Source organism: Sorghum bicolor, chromosome 7 (assembly GCF_000003195.3).
Source record: "Sorghum bicolor cultivar BTx623 chromosome 7, Sorghum_bicolor_NCBIv3, whole genome shotgun sequence".
NCBI classification, from domain to species: Eukaryota; Viridiplantae; Streptophyta; class Magnoliopsida; order Poales; family Poaceae; genus Sorghum; species Sorghum bicolor.
In genome coordinates this window covers 4,555,575-4,561,862 of record NC_012876.2, presented here as the reverse complement: position 1 = coordinate 4,561,862, position 6,288 = coordinate 4,555,575, and the positions used below count along the sequence as shown (strand labels likewise).

At 41.2% G+C, this 6,288-nt stretch overlaps 1 long non-coding RNA gene across 3 annotated transcripts; it reads right to left on the bottom strand.

Annotated features, from left to right (window-relative positions):
- Positions 3,263–5,824, bottom strand: LOC110437021. Of its 3 annotated transcripts, none has more exons than XR_002455049.1 (3): positions 5,307–5,824; positions 4,289–4,670; positions 3,263–3,575 (listed from the first exon to the last, which is right to left on the bottom strand). It is a non-coding gene; the product is annotated as an uncharacterized LOC110437021 (long non-coding RNA). The 3 variants fall into 3 exon arrangements; XR_002455050.1 differs by lacking the exon at positions 5,307–5,824 and having other exon boundaries at positions 4,289–4,345; positions 4,507–5,300; XR_002455048.1 differs by lacking the exon at positions 5,307–5,824 and having other exon boundaries at positions 4,289–5,300.

The following is a 6,288-nucleotide window of genomic DNA, read 5'->3' as shown; positions in this document are numbered from 1 at the left end:
ACGTATGATGCTTACAAATCGAAGTATCTCCGAAGAAGATTCATAGAGTTGACAAGGATCTAGTAAGATTTAGAGTCAAATTGACTGTCGTGTTTGGGGTTTGACTTCGAAACATTTTGTATAGGCAATAGATAACAGAGATTATTTCGTATCAAATTTTGGTAATTTTTTTGGATCCATTTGCTAATTTTAATTTATTAGCAGCAATTATAGAATTTTAGTTGTGAAAATTGAATCTTAGCTATAACGGCATGAAATAATGGTCTAATATCCGTAGAAGCATTGAATATACATTGTTGACAAGGTATTATCAAAGTACATTTGAGGAAACTAGTGAAACTAGAGAGCGAAGGGATTTTTATGTTTTTTAAAGATCTTTGTCGAGTGTCTTAGGGTCAGCACTCGACAAAAAGAGGCTTTGCTGAGTGTCATGTTAGGGGCACTCGGCAAAGAGTGTATTTTTTAAATGTTAACCCTAAGAAATATTGGAAAGGAAATTAAAAAAATTGCCGAGTGCTCTACTTTGGCACTCGGCAAAGCGAGTAATCTTTTTTTAAAAAAAAAATCAACCCTAAGAAATACAAGAAAGGAAATTAAGAAAAAAAAATCTTTGACGAGTGCCTGCGATTTAGCACTCCATAATAAGTGGCTTTGCCGAATGTCAGATCAAAGCTACTCGGCAAAGATGGATTTTTTTAGAAAAAAAATATGCAAGGACTTTTTTTAGAAAAACAAAACGTTGTTTGTCGAGTGACAAATCGGGGGCACTCGGCAAATAGGAAAAAAATAAGTTAGTGTGTGGCCGTCGCGACCCCACACACTTAGTGTCATCCCCGCCCCAGTCTAGTGCCATCCCCGCCCCGATTGGGTCATCTGGTATATACCAAGTGAAACCCTAAACCATATATATATATATATATATATATATATATATATATATATATATATATATATATATATATATATATATATAGACACACACGAGTGCGTTCCGGCGGTGACGACGCTTGGCTGTGGTTGACAATGACCGCTCCCCCGGATCGGCCGACGACGGTGACCGACATGGCGACATACAGAAACAGATATATACAGATATGAGATGAGGGGGCCTGGGTGATTGATCAGCTCTCGTTTTTAGATCCTGAGTCGAGCTCAGCTCTTCTCAACCTACCGCTTTTGATTTTCTTGGATCCGGCCGGATTCACCGGATGGAATGATGGATGCATGGTTAAAAGTAATCCTGGTGGTGCTAGCTGTAGCCATGCTAGTGGCAGTCCGCCTCCGGCCGTGGAGGTCACCTTCGTCTCCTTCTGCTGCGATTGCTTTGCTTTGCTTTTCTAGTTTCCATGGCTAGTTAGGTCATCTGCATCCAGTGTCACCGTCGATTGGCGAATACTACTAACTAAAGCAAATAAACAAACCCATAGGCTTTCCATTCCATTCATTCCCTGCTTGCTTCAGTTGCTTGCTCACGGTATGTAGCTAGGAGGTAGGGTGCAGCTAAAGCTATACTAGCTGCTAGCTGGTGACCATCGATGAAGGGCAGTCCGGGTCCGGCCGGCATATATACACACGCGATCCGAACCACCGATGGCCGCCGGCCGTGCCTGTCTGGGGAACTGCATGCATGCTAAGAATGTTTTAGGATGCATTCCACGCACGTGTAGCGTGTTGCACGACGGCTCTGCATTTGTATATATAGTATCATGAGTAAACAAAAGCCCTTACTAAAAACTAATTCAGTCGAAGCTAGCGCAAGCGCACATGCGCGTGATGGATCGAGCACCAACTGCAGATGTCACTGTTCGTTTAGCTAAAAGGAGATCATATGACTAAAATACTAAAGCTGAAGAAACTGTTAAATGACTAACGATCAAACTGTCAAGGAAGAACATATATGCATGCACGGTCGCAGCAGTGCCCGGCCGGTCGTTTCCTGACGGAACGGAAGAAAGGAACGTACACACGGGACGGAACCTAGCGAAGAAAGAAAGAAAGAAAAAAAAAAGCAGCAGGAAAGCGATCGAGGAGTAGGAGACGATCGAGGCTACGTCGCGGCAAGTGGCCGTGGAAATTAAGCAATGCAAGCGGCAGCCGGATCATGGTGGATATGGCGTAGGGTGGCCGGCGGATGTGTCGGATGCGTGCGACGTGACGTGCGCCGGTGGTGGCCTCAGAGCAGCGGCCTATAGCTACCGGGGCCGTGTTCCATGGAATGCTTGGGAGCGACCGCCGACCAGGATTTCTCGATCCACGGCGCGCCAACTGCAGCTGCGCTCACCACCAAACCAAGACCACCCAACCCGCCGCCCTGCCTCTTATCCAGATTCCTTTTAAAAAGACGCAGGATTTTTTTTGATTTTTTTTAAAGATATGGTTTTTTCTTATAATTACATAGTATAACACACGCACACTTACTCCTATAAACATACATATATAAACCCTATCCTTATGGGTAACCAACACATCACAAAATTCACAAAGTCACCGTAGACATCTTGCCGTCGATAGAGACGCCGCCTACCATATCACTAAAAAGCATAACTTCGTTAACAGATTACAAAATTCAAGAAGTCACCACAGGATCTCGCTGTCAATGGGGACATCACGTACCATACCACTGAAATCATAGTGCCGTTAAATCCTAAAATAAATTCAGGAAAATACGATCCGTGCCAAGTCGAGGACTTGAACCCAAATAAATAGGTTTCAACAACAACAACAATAACAACAACAACAACAACAACAACAACAACAACAACAACAACAACAACAACAACAACAACAACACGGCACCACGTTAGACCATATGCTTATTTTTCCTCCAAACTTCTTCCGAATAGTTCACTATTACAAAGGGATTTTATAGGATTAGCTCTTTATAGGAAAAAAATTCCTATATAGAAATTTAATAATCCAAAATCTCTCCACTTACACTACACCACAACCCTTAAACATCGACAGACTTGAACTTGCTGAAAGGGTTGTATAGCGATAGATAGTCCGTTGCTAAAGGCTATAGCGATGGACTCCTGCAGTTGCTAATAAAGCCGTCGTTGTATGTATATAGCGACGGACATCATCTTTAGCAACGGACAGTTCGACAGTCTAACTTTTAGCAACAGATAACCTGAGCTTTTAGCGTCACACAATTCATCGCAATAGAAACTTTCAGCAACGGATGGTCCATCGAGCTCAATTGAATAGGTAAAAAAATAAAACCTTATATATCTAAAACTTATGTACATTTGATCAAACATTCCAAACATTCCAGACCAATACAATATTAAAATGATTAATACACAAACGATGACATCAGACATACTCAATCAATTGTCAAACTCAAGTACATATGCAATCATGTCACTTAAAAATCAAACTATGCTTGTCTCCACATATGTAACTAGCGCTTGATATCCATGGAAGCCACCAAAAAATAGGTGAAAGCTTAAAATACACAACCATCCTCTAGTGCTAAGTGAAATCACTAAACTGTATAATACCAAAGTGTTCTACACCTTCTAAAATGTGAAACTTTAGTAGCCAAGGACCCACTACATGGATAGGAAGAGCACCTGCAACCAAAATAGATAGAACTAAATGTCAAGGTAAACAATTAAAGAAACAAGAAAGATAGTAGTATGAAGGAGCATCACTCTTTTTACTGAAACCTGAATATATTCAATACTATTATTGATAGACCCATAGCACTAGAGAGGACCACTCTTACCCAATTGTATTTTGCACTATAACTAAAATGATAGTACTCAACGATGATGACCAGATGCACCCATAGTCCAAATTGATCCAAAATAATATGATAGTCCCCAGATGAAAATTTAACTCACCCATAGATCATAATGTATTTATGACACACAATCCGAAAGGCATATAACCATGCAAATCAAATAACCAAAAGGCATATATGCCAAGTTATTAAGCATCACTCAGATATGTTTATGATTCACGCAAGTTAATGAGATTATAGAGTCATATGCTGAAATAGAAGGGTTTTACCGTAGACACAGGATAAATGCACATCAGCTAAGGCAGAACAACAACCACCTTTAGCATAAGAGTATATCACTCATGTATTTTATACAATTTAAATGTATTAAAACAATCACAGAGCTATACTCTGTTAAGTTCCCAGCTAGATGAACACCACCAGAAGATATCTAGCCCAAATGATTATCTCATTATCTAAAATGTCTAGAAAAATCAATTAATCCAAACATAGATAACACTAGTGTCAAATGAACATTAGCCTTTCCAGAAAAGAACATACCTAGGTCTGAGCTTCGCGACGAATTCCGGATAGTCTAATGCCATTTAGCAGGGATAGCTGCAAAACAAAACAACTGAATGAAGTAGCTTTTGGCACTATGCAGCTACATGTTTGTTATAACGCACAACTAAGTGAGGACAAATAAAATGCACACCTAGATACACATCTATTAGAATATGCCTTTACATCAATTGTTTACTGTCTTCTTCAGTTACTACCTTGAGAGCAACCTGGTATGCTTGAGCTGCCTGCATTAGGAGTTGTTTTCGGTTTGAAGGGTTGGCTTCTCTCTAGGAAATATGGCTTTCTTAATGATCAGGAATTCAGGACACATTCTTGGACTATACTCCAGATTTTCCTGTACACCTTTTCAGGCATCAAGCTGTGATAGTATCAAACAATTATATATTTTTTACTCTACACCTCTAGTGAGTACAAACATCGGCCAAATATCAGTTCCTGCCTTTCACAGTCCAATGTATAAACCTAAAGTTTATACAGAATACTACTCTTTGTTAGACCGATTCAGCAGAAGTGATCAGTCTGTCTCTTTGCCACTCTTAGCAGAATATTTTACTATTTCTAATTAAATGACATTTGCAGGAAAAAGACAGAAGAAATACATAGAGCAGTAGTCTAATTTCATTCCTGGTAAAAAGACCAAACTTTGGCACATTCTACCAAAAGCTTGCTAGCAATGCCTACTATTCATAGGTTCCACGGTCCACTGAAACTAACAACAATGTCCAAAAAGAAAGGAAATGCCACGACATTCTCGCATCCAACACAAAATGCTATAATTAATAATTAAAATATGATAAACAACACAAGTTTAATTGCACAACTATAAGATTCATACATATGTATAATTGTATATATGGAGAAGACATGTTAGAATTTAGAATTTAGAAACAATCCTAAACTATTTAGATCTAGAGAACACTACTACACTCAAGCATCAGTGTACAAAGTAGTACAAACTACAAAGCAATAGATCAGAGATAACTTAAATGCTCACCTGCCGCTATGCTTCTCCTTGAAGAACAGCAGGAGGGCCCAGCCGCCCAGGGAGGCAATGAACGCTTGCAGGCCTGGATCTGCACGCCCGCCGCATGCTGGATTCAAGCTCCGCAAACGCCAGTCGCTCACCGGCTCACCGTGCACCGGATGCCTGCGCGCTCGCCGTGGAAGCTCATGGGTCGTGGCTTGCCGCGGCTGCCCTCCGCTTGCCATGGTCACGCACGATGCCGTGTCCTGCGAGGCTGCAACTGCGAACCCGCGACTCGCCAGCAGCAGCACAGCCTACCGTCGGGATCTAGAGCGTCGCATCGCCGGTAGCTCGCCGACTCGCTGTGGACGCTCGCGGCTTGCCGCGGTCGCGCGTTGCCGCGTCCCGTGAGGCGCGAGCCCGAGCCCCGTGGCCGAGACCCACCAGCCAGCACGAGCGTCGCATCGCCGGGAGCAGGAGCGCCGCCCTGCCGGAAGCCGGGACCAGGAGCGCCGCCGCTAGAAACGAAATGAAAAGGGGAAAGTTTTCCCTCGGAGGCCTTGTTTAGTTCCAAAAAATTTTGTAAAATTTTTCAGGTTCCCGTCACATCAAATCTTTAAACGCATGCATGTAGTATTAAATATAGACGAAAATAAAAACTAATTACACAGTTTGATCGGAATTGACGAGACGAATCTTTTGAGCCTAGTGAGTTTATGATTGGACAATATTTGTCAAATACAAACGAAAGTGCTACTATTCCTATTTTGCAAAAAATTTTGGAACTAAACAAGGCGAGTCGTTCAATCTAGGGCCAAAACAACCCTAAAGTTTCATTTGGAGCAAATTTCTATTAGTACCCCTAACTAGATAAGGTCGACCTCAATGCGAGGGATAATTTTCAAAAATCTCAAAACCTCACAGGTTCTCATGGTATATTTAATATATATACCAATTTAATATATGAAATATGTATATACCAATTTAATATATGATATATTTATATATTTTA